The sequence below is a fragment of the Vitis vinifera genome, chromosome 18, assembly GCF_030704535.1.
Source record: "Vitis vinifera cultivar Pinot Noir 40024 chromosome 18, ASM3070453v1".
Classification (NCBI taxonomy): Eukaryota; Viridiplantae; Streptophyta; class Magnoliopsida; order Vitales; family Vitaceae; genus Vitis; species Vitis vinifera.
The window spans coordinates 28248530-28268680 of record NC_081822.1 but is presented as its reverse complement, the minus strand read 5'-3'; positions in this window follow the sequence as shown (position 1 = coordinate 28268680).

Genomic DNA, 20151 nt, shown 5'->3' with positions numbered 1-20151 from the left:
ACATACTTTAGCACACTAAGAGTTTATGTCAAATTTCATTAAAAGAATTATTGTGACCTAGAAATTTTATGATCACACATCCTTAGGATCACCCAATGGGACATACCATCTCAAAGTCTATGAGATATTATGGTGCCTTTATATATTGAGAATGCCTATGCTATCGACTTCCATCAATAGTGACCCAATGCATAGAGAATATATGGTCACTTTAGGATCTCAACTGTAGGTCAAAACTACTGCTAACTTCTACAAAAGCTTAATTTTTCTCAAGTTTGAGAGGCAATACAGTGTATCAACTTGTAGAAGTCATGAGTACTCGATAGCCTTATGTTATGACTCACCATAGGTCCTATCCAATGTGTAGCCCATACACTAGTGCATTCACCATAGGAATCTCATCTTGACAGTCAAAACCATCCAACCCTTTTGTTAGAAGGTGTTGTACCACAACCTCAAATGGATTGCCTAGATGCATGAATCGACTATGAACAATCATTTATGTGCAAGGAACCTATAACTTGAATCTTTCATGCAACTTCTAATGTACCTAAGCCATGTACAATGCAAAAGATGCTAGACCAAAATGCTTATAGAGTATAATGCATGGAATAAGGATAAATAAAAGTAAAACTAGAATATCATCAAATAAATACCGAATTCCAAATTTGTTACATCATGTCATGCTTTTAAGGGCTTTATCTTAACAATTTCTCACTAGCCCTCAAAGTATTATGCTATCAAAGCATACCAGATAATTAACTAAAACTTATGTTATCCCTATGACTAATAAAGACTCTCCCAATCAATGTCTTGATGAAGTGATTTACCGGGTTTTCCACATAAGTTAGGTACCTATCCAACTATCACATCACCCCTTTGAACTATCTCAATACTTTGTGACAAAAACACATAATTCCCCATTCTTCTAAGATACTTGAGTATATGTTTGACAATAGTCTAGTGTTTTGAATATTGATTTGACTAATATCTACTTGTAATATCTAAAATAAAGCAAATATCCGGTCTAATACATATCATTGTATACATAAGGGTACCTATTGCAAAAGCATAGGTACCACCTTACAAGATCTTTTTCCTTAGATGTCTAAGGATATCGATCCTGAGAAAGGGCAACTCCAAACCTAAAGAGTGGCATGCCTTTCTTGAAGTCCTGTATTGTGCACATGACCAAATGCTTATTAGTGTAGGTGATATATCGTAATTTTCCTATTCTTATAGTCCCTAAGGACCTTTAACCCAAGAATATAAGGTGCCCTTTTCTAGAGTTCCATCTGAAACTGAGTAGAGAAACTAATCTTGATTGATGAAAATATCTCTACATTATTCCCAATAAGTAGACTATGATCTACTTACAAAATCTTAGAGTACCACCACATTTCCTTACACCTTCTTGTACGCACAAGACCCTTTGCTATGAAAATGTTTGGTTATTACATCTTATAAATGAAATATACTATGACAGATAGGAGTAATATGATGGATTTGAGTATGTCTGTTGATGGAAAGGTTTTACATTATTGAAACAAATTTTCAAACTATAACCTTTAACTACAACCTAACCACATAAAAATTAACCTTTCCATCTACTTTTATTTTCCTATTGTAGGCTAACTTACATAATGAATTTTATACCTTTAGATGCTTCTACATGAACCGAGACTACATTAAATTCCCAATGATTCTAATTATCCCTTCATAACTCCTTGCCAAGTTATGAGCAACAACAATGCTCATTGCTTCATCATAATCTATGGGATATAAACCTCCCACTATGATAAGACACTCATGTACTAGAAGTAATAGGAATGATATGTCTCTATACCTTCGGATCTATAGTATCATGTGCATTATAGGACTATCTTCTAGTGTTCTCTAATCTATATCACTCTTTGCCTTACTACTTATTATATAGTCTTTATCATAAATCTATTATTTGTAACAACAAACACCTTTTGGTGATCCTAACTATAAAGTAATCACCTCGAAATCCTCTTGGAATCATATAAACTGATGTACCTTTTAGCTTGCTTCCAACTAGTCTACCTTTGTGTTCAGCATGAATGTTAGAAACACTCATATGTGACTTTTTGTAAACCAAGATTACAATGTGTCCACATCTCTATGAAAGTTAAAGATACTGACTTAGTAGTGGAGATAAGAAAATTTTTAAAGGAATATCCTAAATGGATATGAGAAGTGATGAGAAACTACTCATCAATCTTACTATGTCCATCAAAGTTCGATTTCTTCTTTTCATTACTCCATTATGCAATCCTAGGTCCATACAACTAGGATATAATCCCATGCTTCTACTAAAAGAATCGAGCCTACTAGACATACCACTCGATCTAATTAAATTATATTAATATGTTTACCCAATAGGTTATCTGATTCCACCTTAAATTCAATGAATTTATTTAAAGCATCAGATATCTTACGTACTAGGTACTGATATCAAAATCTAGAGTATTCAATGATAAAAATAATGAAGTACCCATACATTCCTTATGTACGAAATAAAAAAGTTTAATACATGTCAGTATGCACAAACTCCTAACATTCTTTGGTTTTGTGTCCTTTAAAATAAATAAGCTTCTTGGTCATTTTACCATCTATACATGATTTGTAGATTGGAAAATCTCGTGGAATCACAATGTCCAAACTTAATCAGTATTTGTATCCTATTTAGATTAACATGACCTAGGCTTCAGAAACCAAATGTTTGATTAGTTTTAGGTTCATTATTGAGAGTTAATTATTCTCATTTCTTGGCAAAGTGATAATGGAGTCAATATAAAGGAGGTAATAACTTCCCACTAGCTTGCACAACTAACCTTGCAACTAAAGTTAAGGTAAGTACAATCCCATCATGTGACCTTCTCATTTGTTGAAAACCTTGTAAAGAATTACAAATAGTGGGCTTGGAATGAATCCACCACTATTTATTCAACAATGAGTATATGATATGTACTTGTCTATCCTTAGGTAGTCTAGGCATTCCCTTTCTAGTGTCTTAGAAGGTCACAAAGGAATCGCCTGTCCTTGAGCTTGCTATCTTATTGTTGTTATTATTTTTATGAACTTTCCTTATTTAGTGTTCTTCTTCTTCTTGGTGGAAGATCTTGAAGAATCTTTAACTTCCATATGAACACCTTTCTAATATTTGAGAATCCTCTCACCCATCCCAAAGGAATTTGGTAAGATATCTAAGATTACATGGATCCTAGTGTTTATAATAGTCCTAAGGGAAACTTTAAAGAGAATATCATAGACCATGACAATAGACATGTGTTGCTATTGCAACACATTATCCAAAGACCTAGGTATGAGACACTTGGTTTTCTGATCCATTTTATGCCACTTTTGATATGCTTCTCTTATTTTCTGCTAGGTTTGTTAAAAGGAAATAACAAACTCTACCTATATTGCTTGTCTGCAATTACTATATCTAAATTATTTTTCATTCTATAGGTAGGCCCAACTCATAAGTGAGATAAGTGATTAAGTTAAAGACATGATATTTGTAACAAATAAAATAATTTCATGCATTTATAAGAAGAATGCATTCAAGGCAAGTTGGTAATTAATTTAGCAAAAACATAAACTACATGTCTTTTGTGAGGTATCCTAGTATCATAAGGATCAAGCTTACTTCAAGCAGGTCATGACTGTTATTACTAAGGTGGAGACCCTCTCTAATTAACCATCTACCTTAAACCTTAAAAGGTTATTCTAAGGCAATGATTAACATACCTTTTAATTTAGCCCTTAGCCCATGCAAGTGGGATCACTTTAGGTGACTCTACCACTTCATGTTTAAGTTAAGTGTTTAACCAAGATCCTTGACATTAATGTTAGCAAGTGAAGAGTTCCACTTTTAGGATTGGCTACTCCCACTACAAATATACATAGTCTCGTCCATAAAAGGATAGTTCATATCCCTTGATTCCTTGGGTCATCCTATCTTTAGGATGGTGATAGGTCCAAAATCAAGATGGGCTTGATCTTGGATTCTATGGGCTTGCTTATGGTCTTTTCCCACTTAATCTTTTGAAACAAATGAGAGCTTTTAAAACATTAGTAATTACCTTGATGAATAAATTATCTCCTTTGAGAATTTCCAAAAAATTTCTTAATTGGAAATCTTGCGTAATAGGAGAATGTCCACTCTCAAATTTTAAAATCTATTTTTATAAAATTTCCCCTTATTCAAACAATTCCAATTAATAAATATTTTATCTAGTAAGCATTTTTAAAGAACTTTATTTCCATTAGATTACTAAATATCATTTTGGTAATAACCTTTAATGATAAATTATTTCTTATGAAAATTTCCAAACATATTTATTTTCAAATTGGAAACTCTAGTGTAATAAGGAAACTTTCCAATTAATAAATTTTGAGAACACCTTATCCAAATAGAGGAACTTTAGTTCTCATATTAAAAATTCCTAATAAATTTAATTTCATTACTCCTATACCTTTCCAATTTCATAAATATTCTATTACATGTAAACTAATTTTCATAATAATTTACTCCATCATATACTAACAAAAGCACAACCTTTAGTAATTTCTTAATGGATAAAATATTATTTATGAAAAACTTTCAAAAATGTTTATTTTCAAAAAGGAATTTAACAATCCATTTTGGAAAGGATTTTCAAAATGTTTTATATTTCCATTAAAGTACTAAAATTTCCAAAATATTTTTGTAATCTTTCTTATAATAAACTCTTCATCATGAGATTTTGCAAATATGTTATTTACCTTATAAACTGGGATTCCTGTGCTAAAATAATTGCTTTTTTATTCCTTGTTCTTGAACTATCCATATCCAAACTAGATGGCTTCCCATTTCATTCAAGGGGGAGAGCCTGGAGAACCACCTATCCATAAACTAAAAGGATCGTTCCAAAAGGAATAACAATTTACTTAGAAACAACCAATTTATATAAATTTGGAAAAATCTTCTTATGAAAATATATTTCCATAAAAAAATTCAAAATATTTTAATAAAACAAAAGAGGCATAAAATAATAAACAAGAAAATCATAAGTAAATATATTTCCTCATGGCCTTTAGGGATCCTATTGTATAATTGGTAATGCATTTGGATAAAATTCAAACAACCAATATTACAAAAAATTCCTACAACTAAAAATAGGATTAGAATATAAAAATGAAACCTTAAAAATACCCTAAAACTCTAATCTATTTTCATTTGTGCTCAAGCGCCCAAAATTTCTAAAGGGCTGTTGGAAAGACTACTCAATCGCTCGAGCACTAATCTAGTCGCTCAAGTGTTGAGGCTACTCAAACGCTAATCTAAGCGCTCAAGCGTTGCATCTTGAAACCGCGCACTCGAGACTGTTTTTATAATTTTTCCAACCACCTTTCCATGATAAAACTTACCATTTTCGATGACTTTTTGCACCATGGATGTCATTGAATGCAAGGAAGCTTCAATCTTTGCTTTGGGTCACCATAAACGGATTATTAACCAATTTTTACATGAGAGAAAAAATCTTATGCTCCACGGAAACAGAGCTTACAATTTGTCTATGAAACAAAACTTGATTTTTACAATGAAACATAAAAACTTATGCTCCTAACCATAGAGCTAACAACCTAATCTATACAAAGAAACAATCCAAACTTTTAATCATAAATATGACCCTTAAATTAATAGTAACAAATAAAAAAATAACATCCATATGCATTCATTCATCTATTTGGGCCATGAGATGAATAAACATACCTTGAAAAACCAAGTTAGCACACCTTAAAATGGATTTAAAATGCAAGAACCTAACCTAGGACTCTGATACCAATTGTTGGGAAGCCTTAGATTGCTACGTTCCTAGGCCTTGGATCATTAAGGTGCATGTAATCCTATCATAGACTTTCTAGATCCAAGCACAATGGGAAATTTTAGTATTCAAAAACCAAAAACAAACTAAAGATCTAGAAAATGTGCCATATCTGTGATTGAAATGTTCTTGGATTGATTCCTGTCAATGTACAAAGCTCCATAGGTGCAAAAGATCTTGTAAACTTAGTTAATTTCCACCCGATGACTTCTCCTTTAGTCTAGGCACTGAGATGGTCATGGGGGAGTTCTCTTTCCTTTTTGCTTAAAAGTCATTGGGTGTAGGCCTAAGATTTTGTGCTTGTTTTTACTCATTTTTTTTCTTCTCCTTGGCCTAACCCAATTCTTAGAGCATTTTTTTTCTTCACTTTTTACTTGTATTACTGAGGATTTCAATTTCTCAAGTTTTAAGCATGAGAGAAAGAAATATACTAAACCTATAAGAGTTGATTTTATTTTCAATAGGATTTTTTTAAATCACTTTTGAGGTAAAGAATCAAGGTTTATAAAAATCTTTGTATGGTGGGATATCTAAAAAAGAAATAATCGGTAAGTGGTCCATAGAGAATCTTCTTAAGTTTAACTAATAAAGTAGAATTTGTTTTTCTTTGAAAAGAACTAATGTCATGCTTAATTCTTTTTTTCACTTGCATTATTTGTTTAGGTTCAACATTCATGTCTCCCAAAGTGTTTTAAGGCATTTTTGGATTCTTAACTAAAATAAACTTAAAGGCTTGGGTCACTTAATCTAGTTCAAAAAAGTTGTTAATTGATTAATTAATCTAATAACACTCTAATTAATAAATTAATCAAGTCTAGAGATACCGTTCACTTACCCATGTGCAACCTTGCATAATTACCAACATGCCCTTATGCACATAAGTGAACTAAAAACCTATCCAACCCTTATAAATAGTGTTATCAAGGAATATAAGCTTGAGTGGGGACCATTAGAACCCATAGGAAAATATTGGCTCCTTCATAATCCAATTTTGAAGTTGACTCAATATCTCACTATGAAGAGTTAACTGCACTCTAGAACACTACGTATATTACAATGAGACATTAAGTTCTCAAATCCATGACCTGCTATCCATTGTACAAAATGAAGACTATTAGCCTTTCAAGACTACTTCTTATAATCATTAAGTTACAAATCCTCCTATTATGTGATCAAACGACATACTCTAGCTTACTAAGAGTATATGTCAAATTCCACAATCGAATTACTAGCTATGAGTCCACAAATTTCATGATATCTTGTCCTTAGGATCACCCAAGGGGACACACTTTCTCACAGTCCATGAGATATCAGGGTGCCTCTATTAAGAATACCTTTTGTTAGTAGTTTCATCAACAATGACCTAATCTATAGGGAATATATGATTATTTTAAGATCTCACCCATAGGTCAAAACCACTGTTAACTTTTGCATAAGCTCATCTCAAGGTTGAGAGATAGTATAATATAGTAGCTTGGTGAAGTCATGACTCACCGTAGGTCCTATCCTATGTGTAACTATACACACTAGTGCACTCATCATGGGAACCCCATCCTAATGGCTAAGACTAGTCGTCTCCCCAATTAGGAGGTGGTATACTACAATCTTAAATGGATTGCCTAAGTCCATGAACTAGTTGTGAACAAATCATATACTTGTAAGGAACCCATGAGTTGGATCTTTTGTGCAACTCTTAATGCACCCAAGTCATATACAATGCAAGAGATACTAGGAGAGAATGATCATAGAGTATAATGCATGGAATAAGGATAGATAAAAGTGAAATTGGAATATCATCAAATGAATAATGAATCCAAATTTGTTACATCATGTCATTCTTTTAAGGGCTCTATATATCCTAATACAAGACAATCAGATGACAGAGATTTAAAGGGTAGAGGCTAGGGTTCTCTTTTTGGAATGTAAAGGAGAATGAAAAAAGTCTGAAGCCTTAAACCTTAAGGGGGTATTTATCGGTTTGCCATTGGGCTTAAGAGACTTAAGCCCACCTTGGACTTGGGTCACTTAATCTAGCCCTAACAAAGCTCATAATTGATCAATTAACCCAATTGTGCACCAATTAATCAATTAGCCTAGTCTAGAGATATCGTTTACTAACTCCTATGCAACTTACGTATTTACCAAAAAGCCATTATACACATAAGTGAAGCAAAATGTAATTTAACCATTATAAATCATGTCACTAAGGTAAATGAGCTCAAGTAGAAACCATTAAGACCCATAGGACAACACTAGCTTCCTCATAATGTAATTTTAAAATTGACTAAACATCTTGCTATAGAGAGTTAATTGTACTCTAATACCTTATGTATACTACAATGACATAGTACTCAAGTTTGTGTCCTACTATCCACTATATACAATCTCCCCATAAATTGGTGTCTGTAATCTAACAAGATCAAAGCTATCAACATCTCAAGATTACCTCTACCATTTTGAGTTACAAACCCTCCTATTACATGATTAACTAACTTGTCTTATTTTACAAAGAGATTGTGTCAAGTTCCACTTGAGGAACTACTATGGTCATAGTTTTCCAAAACATACCTCCTTAAGATCACCTAAGGGGACACACTATCTTAAAGTCCATGAGAGATCATGGTACCTTTATTAAGAATACATGTTGCTACAACTTCCATCAACAATGAATAAATTCATAGGGAATATATGATCACCTTAGTATCTCACTCGTAGGTCAAAGCCATTACTAACTTTGGCATAAGCTCAATATTCTCTTAAGGTTGAGAGATAAGACAACATAGCAACTTAACAAATTCATGACTATTCGATAGCCTTACATGATGACTCATCATAAGTCTTATCTGATGTGTAACTATACATACTAGTGCATTTACCATGGGAACTCTATCCTAATAGCCAAGACCAACCATCACTCTAATTAGGCGGTAATGCATTATAACCTCAAATGGATTGCCTAAGTCTAATTAGCTTGTAAGGAACCTATGACTTAGATTTTTTTTGCAACTTCTAATGCATCAAAGTCATGTACAATATAAGAAATGTGAGGCCAGAATGCTCATAAGACAAATCTCTCTATTTCCCATCCCAGGACCAAGTTAAGTACATGCAAATCTTCATGGGGCTTTCTAAATCCGATTCACAATGGAAAAATTGCATTTTTTAAAATTGTAATTAGGATTTAGAATGTACAATAGAAAATGATACCTGAGATTTGGATGTTCTCAAGGAGAGCTAACTAGGCTTAAGTGAATTTAGCCAAAAAAGGCATTGGGTCACTTAATCAAGCCCAAAAAAAGTCTTAATTGATTAATTAACCTAATAGGACTTACTAGTTAATCAATTAGCCTAATCCAAAGACTTTGTTCACTTACCATTTTGTAACCTTATGTAATTACCAAAATGTATTTATGCATGAAAGTAAACTTAGGGCTAATCCAACCCTCATAAACCATGTCATCAAGGTATATGAATTTGAGCGGAGACCACTAAGACCCATAAGACAATATTGACTCGAAAATTGGACCACTAAAATCTAATTCTGAAGTTGATTCAACATCCCACTATAGAGAATCAACTATACTCCAGTACCCTATGTAAATAACAATGAGACACTATGTGCTCAGGTTCATAACTTAATATCCATTACATTTAATCTCTCTATGAGTTGACGTTTACAATCTAACAAAGAGAAAACTATCAATATTTCGATATTACCTCTATTGTCCTTAAGTTACAGATCCTTTTATTATGTGATCAACTGACATATCTTAGCTCACAAAAAGCTTATGTTAAGTTTCACTTAAGGAACTACTATGACCGTAGTTTACATAAACACACCTCCTTTGGATTACTTGATAGGACACTTTATCTTAATCCCATGAGATATCACAATGCCTCTATTGAGAATATCTATTGCTACCAAGTTCTATCAATAGTGATTCAATCCTTAAGGAATATATGATCACTTTAAAATCTCACCCATAGGTCAAAGCTATTGCTAACTTAGGTAGAAGCTTAGTATTATTTCAAGGTTGGGAGACAACACAATGAAACAACTTGATGAAGTTGTGACTATTGGATATCCTTATGTCATGACTCACTATAGGTCTTATCCAATGTGTAACTGTACATACTAGTGCACTCACCATGGAAAACCTATCTTGATGGTCAAGATCAGTAATCCCTTTAATTAGGAGGTGGTGGATTGTAGCCTTTAATGAAGTGCTTAGACCCATGAACCAATTATGAACAAGACATCTACTTGTAAGGAACTTATGACTTGGATATTCCTTGCAACTTCTATAGACCTTCCATTTTGTTTCCTTAACACATGTCTTATTAAGAGCTCTTTTAGTACTACATGGCAGTTCCTTAGTGGCCTATTACTACTCATACAACTTACCTTTTTGAGTCACCATGGAGACTCTGGTTGAGAGATGCATTTGGCCTCTCATTGTGACTCTTGGCAGCCTCAAGTTACATCTATTTTTTTTTTTTCATTTTAGAATAGCATATTTAAGTGCACTTTCTAGGTCACTTAGGCACCTTTTTAATCACCTTAGATCACTTAGGCACATTTTTAGTCACCCTAGGTCACTTAGGCACTTTTTAGATCACCCTAGGTCACTTAAGCACATTTTTTATCACCTTAAGTCACTTAGGAACCTTTCTAATCACCTTAGGCCCATTTAGGCACTTTTCAGATCACCTTAGGTCACCTTAGCACTTTTAGGCTCACCTAGGCCTAGTTATATTCACCTAGACCCATTTAGGCACATCTAGGCCCACTTAGGTTCACTCGGCTCACTTAAGCACCCAGGCCCACTTAGGCACATCCTATATAACCTAGGTTCAGTTAGACACTCCTTAGGACACTTAAACGCTTTTTAGATCACCCTAGGTCACTTAAGCACACTTCTAGTCACCCTTGGTAACCTAAGCACATCTTAGATCTCTTAGGTTTGCTTAGACACCCGCTTAGGCCTATCTAAGCACATTTAGGTCCACTTAGGTTCACCTAGGCATGCCTAGGTTCATTAAGTCGGCTTAGGTTCACCTAGGCACATTTAGACCAACTTAGGTTCACCTAGGCACATTTAGATCCACTTAGGTTCACCTGGCCCATTTAGGTCACCTTTTTGGTTTTTCTTGCATGGCTTGCATGTGTTGGATTTATTTAAAAAAATCATGAGTTTGATGAAATAGTTCTTTTTAAGTTGAATGAAACAATATATTGTTTTGTTTAATATGCATGTGATTGATATTTTAGTTTTAGTTACATAATTTTATTTTATTTTATTTTATTTTCAATTATAAGATTTTTTTTAAGCTTCTCAAAATTTTTCTTCTATTATTAATGAATGGTTAGTAACTTCTATTTTCTTATTGCTTTGCATGGGGAAATGGACCTTCATCTATATGGAAGGAGGATTACTAGAATTTTTGACAAAGGAAAGTCCATAGTCGCAAATGGAGTACAAGTATTGGGGATATTCACATACAAAAGAGTAAGGCCACAACTTGGGTGGGTTGGTCAGGTTGATGACTAACCCAAGCCTAACCCGACCTTTAACCCGAGGTACTCAACCCAAGCCCAATCCAACCTCATTTTTCTAAACTTAGGTTGGTCGAGTTAGACTCGGGTTGGTCGAGTTAGACTCGGGTTGGTCGAGTTAGACTCGGGTTGGTCGAGTTAGACTCGGGTTGGTCGAGTTAGACTCGGGTTGGTCGAGTTAGACTCGGGTTGATCGAGTTAAACTCGGGTTGATTGAGTTACACTTACGTTGATTGGGTTGCACTTGACTTGGTCGAATTGATTGGGTTGCATGATTCAAAATCCATATATAGTAGTTTTTATTTTTTTTTATATATTTATACTAAAATTTAAATAATAAATAACACAAAAGTTCAAGATAATAATAAAAAAATGAAAATAAATTCTATATCTTTTTTTTTTTTAAAAAAAAGTGTATGATATAAAAATAAAATAAGTTTATTTTTTAAAAAAAATGAAAACAATATATGATATAATTATAATTTGATATTTAAAAAAAAATCTAAAAAGAAGATGAATATTATCATGTAGGATAATAAATATTATAAAAATATTAAATCAGGTTAGGCTTAGGTTGTTCAAACCTTGACCTAAGCCCAACCCAAATTAAGCTCGGGTTGAGAAAAGCTAGACCAAGCTCAAACCAAGTAATAAAATTTTTTCCCAAGCTTGCCCAAACATCAAGTTTGATCGGGCCAACTCGTACAAATTGCACCCCTATAAAAGAGATTTTGGTTTTGGAAGGAAAGAGATTTGGGAAGGTGAAATTCTCTAGACTTGTGGCTGCCATATAGGGATCTTTGGAGGATGTTCATGCAATTTTGGATAAAGAAGGGATATAATTTAGAAAAAGGCAAGAGGACTACAGAGTGCATTGATGATAGGGGGGATTTTTTTCTTGTTCTCCCCATATAAGCGCGCACTAGGGTAAAGTTGAGAGGGATCACCACGGATTCTCCACGGAAAAAGCAAGGGAATTAACCGCCATCTCGACAGGAAGAACCAGTACGCATGTGTGGGCATTTTTTGGTCGTTTGGAACGCATCATGAGTTGAAGACAACCAGTCCACGCGCAAGCATCCCCACGCCTGTAACTTTTGAGGGGTCCACATCCCAATTTCCATAAGATCTCCACGGTATCTTGAAGAGAACCATGCATGCCACTCATTCAAAGTGAGTGGGCTGCATCTTCCAAATGTAAGGAGAGACAAGGCAGTACGCATGGATGAAGGCTTCATTCTGCTGCCAGTCCATAACCTGCACGGGCTGCAATTCAATGGACGTACAGTCCACTTTGGGATTGATCACCCACCATGGAGAGTGACCACGGAATTCTCCAACACTTTGCCCGCATATGGAGAATACCATGCATGGATCTTAGGGAGAAACATCAACGCACACCAGATTCTTGTTCGAAAGATGGAACGCGTCATCACCATTGGCGTTCCATTCACCAGCAGCAGCCACCATTTTGACATGGATAGGTAAGTTCACGTTCTTAAATTTGTTTTGCTCTTAGTTTTAGTTCATCTTTAGTTTAAATATTTTTATGATTTTAGTATATTAATATAATTAACCCATGTGAATAAGTTCATCCTTTTAATTTGTTTTAATTTACTTTCAATTTATTTGTAGTCTAGATATTTTTTATTATTTTAGTCCATTCATGTAATTAACTCCATGTGAATAAATTCTTATTTTTAAGATTAGTTTTAATTTTTGTCTTGATCCATATCTTTTAGTTTAAGTGTTTTCATTTTTTTAGTTCACTAGTCTAACGGATTTTATATGATAAAGTTCTTATTTTAATTTTGTTTTGGCTTAGATTTTGATCATCCTATCCAATTTATAGTTTTATAATTTTAGTTCATTAGATTGATTGACTCATGTAATAAGTTTTTTTTTTTTTTTTAAAAAAAAAAGATTTTAATTTTAGTTTTGATCCATCTTGTTTAGTTTAGTAATTTTCTACAATTTTAGTTTAGAAGATTAAGTGGTTCTATGTGACAAAATATTTCCTTGTAGATTTGCTCTAATTTTAGTTTAGTTTAGATGATTTAATATATATATATATATATATATATATATATATATATATATATGTTATTTCATTAGCTTAATTGATTCTATATGATAAATTTTTTTTTTTTTTTTGTTTGTATTGACTTAGTTTGATTCATTTTAGTTTAAGTTCAGATGCTTTTGTAATTTTAGTACATTAGATTAGTTGATACTATGATAAAATTCTTATGTTTTTTAGTTTGTTTATATTCAATTTGATTCATTTTAGTTTGGTTTAGATCCTTTTCTAATTTTAATGGATTCTATGTGATAAATTCTCATTTTTAATTTTTTTTATTTAGTTTGATTTCTTTCGGTTAATTCAAAAGTTCTTATAATTTTAGTTATCTAGTTTGATTGATATTTTAGTTTTAAAATTGCTAAATTTTAATTTTTGATTCATTTTATTTAGTCTGAGTGATTTTCAAAATTTCAGTTAATTTAGTTTTATTTATCCCTTGTTATTACTTTCATGTTCTAAGTTTATTAGTTTGAATTCTTAATTGATCGTAGTTTGGGTCACGTGCTAGTCAAATTTTTAGTTAATTTTTATGTTGTTTTGCCCATGTTTTAGAATTTCTAATTTTAGCTTTGATTGATTCCATTTGGTTCTTGAGTTTTTTTAGAATTTCAGTTTCTTAACTTAATTAATTCCATGTCATTATATTCATGTTTTCAAGTTGATAACTTTAGTTTTCAATTGATCATTTTTAGTTTAAGAGTTTTTTTTTTTCAAAAAATTTAAGTTGATTAGATTAATTGAATCTGTCATTATTTTTATGTTTTAAGATTATTAGCATTAGCTTTTGATTGATCTTGGTTAGTTCACATGTTTTTTTAGAATTTAAGGTGATTAGTTCAAATTGTTTCCATGTCATTATATGCACATTTTAAGCTTGTTGATTTTAGTTCATGATTCATCTTATTTTAGTAAGTGTTTTTCAGAAGTTTAGCTAATTGGTTTAATTGATTAATTCCACATTATTTCCTTTATGTTTTAAAATCAATAATTTTAGTGTTTGGTTGGGTCTATTTAGTTTGTTTTTTGAAATCTTAGCTAAACAATTTAGTTAATCACGGGTAATTGTTTTAATATTTTCAAGTTTGATAATTTGTAGTTTTTAATCCATCGTGTTTAGTCTACGTGCTTTTAAAATTCTAATAGTTAGTTCTTGATTGTTATCATGTTATTTTGTTTTATTAAAAAATGCTTTGCTTATTGCTTTAGTGATCCTTTGTTTAATTTGATTTTTTTGAGGCCCACGGAAAACAATGAAGATTGGCCTCTATTCTAGTTTGTGCTTTATTTTCTATTGTTTTGCTTGTTGCTGTTGTTGTTGTTGTTTTTTTTTTTAAAAAAAAAATTTAAATTTTAAATTTTTATTCTTGTGTTTTGTTATTTAAAAATGCAACTTTTCTCTTTTAAAAAGAATGTCTTTTCTCAAAAGATTTCCATTGAAAATTCATTTAGTATCCTTAGGGTCAAAATACATTTTTTTTAAAAAATAAGCAACTATATCCCATTCAATTTGCATCCTTTTGTTTTCAATAAAAATCTAGTTTTGAGTTGAACACAAATCCAAGCTTATGGCCTCAAATAAATGGGATGATTCTCGGCTTTGGTGAGTTTACCAATACTCATGCAAGGTTGAGAATTCATAGGCTAAATTTGTGTATATCAATTGGGGGATTTGGTGAGACCCTTACATTAAAATTATTTTTCAAAAACCTTTTATTGTAACTCGTTCAATTTACTGCGTCTCTGAAAAGAAAATTTGTTTTGACTAACTTATAATATTTTAAATTTTTTTCTAGTAATTGTATAATATTATAGACATCTTGAACTTGAATTTCAAACTTTGTTTGAGTTAGAAAGTAATTTTAAAATGGAAGATATGAATGAGTTTTTTAGGTGGTTTTGTTTTCACCTAGTTCTAGATATTCGAAATGTTTTTGTAAAAATAAATAATGAGATGACCCTGTAAATTTGTTTTGGTATTTTTCATTTATTCTTGATTTCCTAAAATTGATTTTTGGCATACAAAATACTGAAATATATTTTTTTTCTAGTATAAAATATGATTTTTTTTTTTAATTTGTACCTATTGTACTAGACTAATTCCGGATAGATAACAAATTTGTGTGATTTAAAAATTGTTTTGCATGCCTTTTATTTTATTTTATTTTATTTTTGTAAACTAGACACTTCTATTGATTTGTATGATTATTATTTTTTTTTATGATTTTTAAGAGATATCTGGTTATTTAAAAAAAATTGGTTAAAGCATGTCATCGCTTTCTAATCAGTTCTGGACCTTCTAGAACTTTTGTAATTTTGAAATTAGTTTGAGCTTTGAATGATTATTCAACCACTTGGATGATGAACTAGACATGTAGGAGATGTTCCTTGAATTTTTTTGTAATTAATTTCATATTCTAGCTATTTTTTTAGGATTTGTTTTTTAAAGGCTCCTATTCTAACTACATGTTGATGATCTTGTATTGTCTTTGAAAAGTTATTCACTCTGGAGTTATTTGGCATATCTTGACTTGACTTGACTTTTGGCTTGTGTTCTGTAGTATAGACATGATGAAGTTGTTATGTGATTTTTTTCCATGATGAGATGTTGCCTCCATATATTTATTTAGGGTTTTTCTTATGAATGTCTCTATTATGAGTTTACTAAGTGTTTGAACTAAGTCATCGATTTTGGCTTCTTTAGTTCACTTGTAAATTGATCTAACTTTGGTTGTGTTATGAACATGTCATGTAGAATAGATAAGCTTTTTATTTAAGTCTTGGGATCACTATTGATATTTTATGTGGTTTCATTTTGTAATTGTATGCTTGTTAGAAATATGAACCTTGGTGTTATTTATGATTCAAATTTCCCAGCTCTTAATTAAAGTTTTTCGTACATCATGAGTTTTTTATCATTTTAATTATTATTGCTTGTAAGCTAACCCTGTTCTAGCTATATGCAAACACATTGTGAGTTATGTATGCTATTCAAGTATGTTCTTTGCACTTCCTATTTCTTTAATTTTGTAGAATATGCATACCTTGTTTGTGAGCTTTCTAATTTATGATAGTTTTGATTCCTTTGATAATTGCTTTATTTTTTGGATAAATGGAATGCATGTTAGTATTTTCTATATTTGTTAAACTAACTTTGAATGTTATCATGAAAACACTTTGGGATGTAGCTCAAGTACACTAATCTCCTTTTCCTATATGAGTGTTTCTTTTGTTATGATTGTTTTGTTATGAATAGCATGTTGTTTAGCCTTAGATAAAATCACCTTTGTTTTTTTGGGTATCCCTAATCTATTAATTAATTGTCAAGTTTCCCTCAACCTAGCTAGTAGAGAACTTTTATGGCTTAGAGGGGTGCTACCTTTTTAAAGTACTTTCCTAATAGGTACCTTGATTCCTAGACCTAAACTCAAGTTTTTCAAAGACACGCTTTTCCAAAAAGTTTAAGGAGTCATTTTTTTTAGGATTTTAATTTCTTATTTTATTTTTCCTATAAAAAAAATAAAAATAAGTGGCAACTCTAGTTTTTCTTAAAATACAGTTTTTCACTTAAAAAAACAAGTCATGCCATCAAGTGGGGATGCACATGAAAAATGCGACTCCACACTCCTAATGCACCTAAGTCACGTACAATGCAAAAGATGCAAGCCAGAATGCTTACAATGTATAACACATGGAATTAGGATAAAAGTGATTTGGAAATTTATTAGTAAATAATAAAGCTCAAAAGTTTATTATATTATATCATGTTTTCAAGGGCTCTATCCTAACATATAATGCATAGGATAAGGATAGATAAAGTGAAACTAGAATAACATCAAATAAAGAATGCTTGTTAATGTTGAAGGCTTGAGATAACACGATCTTCCTATTCTTGTGATCCCTTAGGACTTGAATCTGAAAAATATACTACACTTCTCCTAGATATTTGATTTGGAACTAAGCAAATAACTGGACCTTGATTGTAGATAACAACCCTACATCGTTACCAATGAATAGCATGTCATCAATATAAAAGATCAAAAACACCATCATGCTTCCATACACCTTGTACACACAAGGCTCATCATTGTTCCAATTAAAACTAAAAGTTTTGATTACCTAATCAAAACACTTGATCTATGAGTTAGATGTATGCTTTAATCCATAATGGATTTATTCAACTTGCATATCAAATGCTCCTAGCTCTTTGCTACAAAACCATATAGTTGCATCATTATATGCTCTCATAAAGATGGTCATTCAGTCACACTACCTTGATTTCTATTTTCCATATCTCATAACTAAGATGTCGTGTAATGGATAAAGAACCCATGACTTGAAACTTCATTCAACTCCTAATACATTGAAGTCATACATAATACAAGTTATTAGGATAGAATGCTCAAATATATCATAACACAAATAGGCTAGTAAAGGGAAAAATAGATATCATATATAATGAAATAAAATTTTTACATCATGTCTGTAGGGACCCCTCCCTCCGAGAACACGTGGCAGAGAACATGTGGCACGCATCTTACAGTGACACGTGGCACGCATTGTCATCCGGGTCACCCTCATCCGAATCTTCCCATAAAGCACACATGGCACGCTTTTCCGGACTACCTCAAGGAAGATCAAACGACACTTATAAACATATCATCCAAACGGCTTACACAATACATCCGGATGATCAACATATTCCATCCGGATACAATGGTCCGGATCATTGACTGAAGTAAGCAAGTCTCACACGTTACCACAATAGCCTGTCATGGCCCACGTTTCGCCGCCTGTAGGGTGAGAGGACAAGATGAAGTGACAACAAGTCACTTCCTATGATCATTCCACATGATCACTTTTCACGATCTCTGACAGCCGCATCACCTGCCACGATCCCTGTCAGCCGCCCGTAGGGTGATGATGGCCACGCTGCCACCTAATGTCATCATGACAACATAAAATATCTCCCCACCATTAATGAGAGGAACAGTACTCTTAGCACTATATATATAAACCTTCACACGAAGAGGAAGGTAACCTCCTGAGACCTAGTAAAAGGCCAACTGATTTATATCTCCCTCTCTAACCATGACTAACAAAACCATCGAAGGGTGCGTCCGGACACCCTGTCCGAATGCCTTTTGCAGGTATAACGACTGAATCAAGAACCTATCTTAGTTGAGGTCGCGTGTCCATCCATTTGGCAACTACATGGAACACCAGGATCGCGAGGTATCAACATTGGCGCCGTCTGTGGGAATTTTCTAGTTTTGATTCAGTCACTAGCAAAGATGGCCACACCTTCCCGAAACCGTTTATTTGGTAGGGGAGAGGATGATAATTTTGAATGGCGTCAAACCATCGAAAGAAGGCAGTTGGCAAGCGAACGACAACTGAAAGCTCTTCTCCAGGAGACAGAAAGATTGAGAGAAGAAAACGCTGTATTACGCATCCAGGCTTCAACATCAGGGCCTCCTCGACGTCAGCATTCAAGGGGCCAAGTAGCAAACTCAAGGCCTCAACAAGAACCAGAATCAATATATCCTGGGACAATAGGAGCTATCCCAGGAGCATGCAACGTGAGGCCTCATGAGCCACGCACGCCTATGCCTCGAGCTTCCCATGAGGAAAGCTCAGACTCTACTCACTTTTCAGCGAAAAGACAACGTGATAAAAAATCCCAGTTGTCAAATTCGATGCGCGCAAGACTAGGCCCACAAGAGCCTGGAAGATCAAGGCCACCAATGGCCACAACCTGGGCACCACGCCCTGACCCCATGGCCACCCCCATGGTGCAGAACGTACACTCGCATCGTGACCCCATAGTCACCCCGGTGATGCGGAACGTTCATTCGCACCCAGTGGTACAGCAAGTTGGGGGAAACCTCCCAAACGAGCCACCCATTGGCTCCATCAGCAGAAGGCTGGATGACATGCTCTCCACGCCCTTCTGCTCTCATATCATCCATTACGAGCCCCCAAGGGGATTCCTCGTACCAAAATTTTCCACATACGATGGAACCAACGATCCCTTCGATCACATCATGCATTATCGACAGCTCATGACGTTCGATATTGGCAACGATGCACTACTATGCAAAGTATTTCCCGCCAGCCTACAAGGACAGGCCCTCTCATGGTTTCATTGCCTACCTCCCAATTCTGTTGGCAATTTCAGGGACCTGTCCGAAGCTTTCGTGGGACAATACTTGTGCTCCGCTCGACACAAGCAAAATCTCAGCACCCTGCAGAACATAAAAATGCAAGATAACGAATCCTTGAGGGAATTTGTGAAGCGGTTTGGCCAAGCCGTACTTCAAGTAGAGGCTTGCAGTATGGATGTTGTCCTACAGATCTTCAAGCGAAGCATCTGTCCAGGCACTCCATTTTTCGAATCACTGGCTAAAAAGCCTCCTACAACGATGGATGACTTATTCAGACGAGCCAACAAATATTCAATGCTCGAAGATGACATACGTGTAGCCACCCAACAAGTATTGGTTGCCGGACGACCATTTAGAGGTGACGTGGAGAGAAATGCTAAACCTCTGGACCGGCCAAGGCCGTCCGATCGGAGGCAGGAGGGACCGAGTCGCCTGGATAGGCCGCCCTCC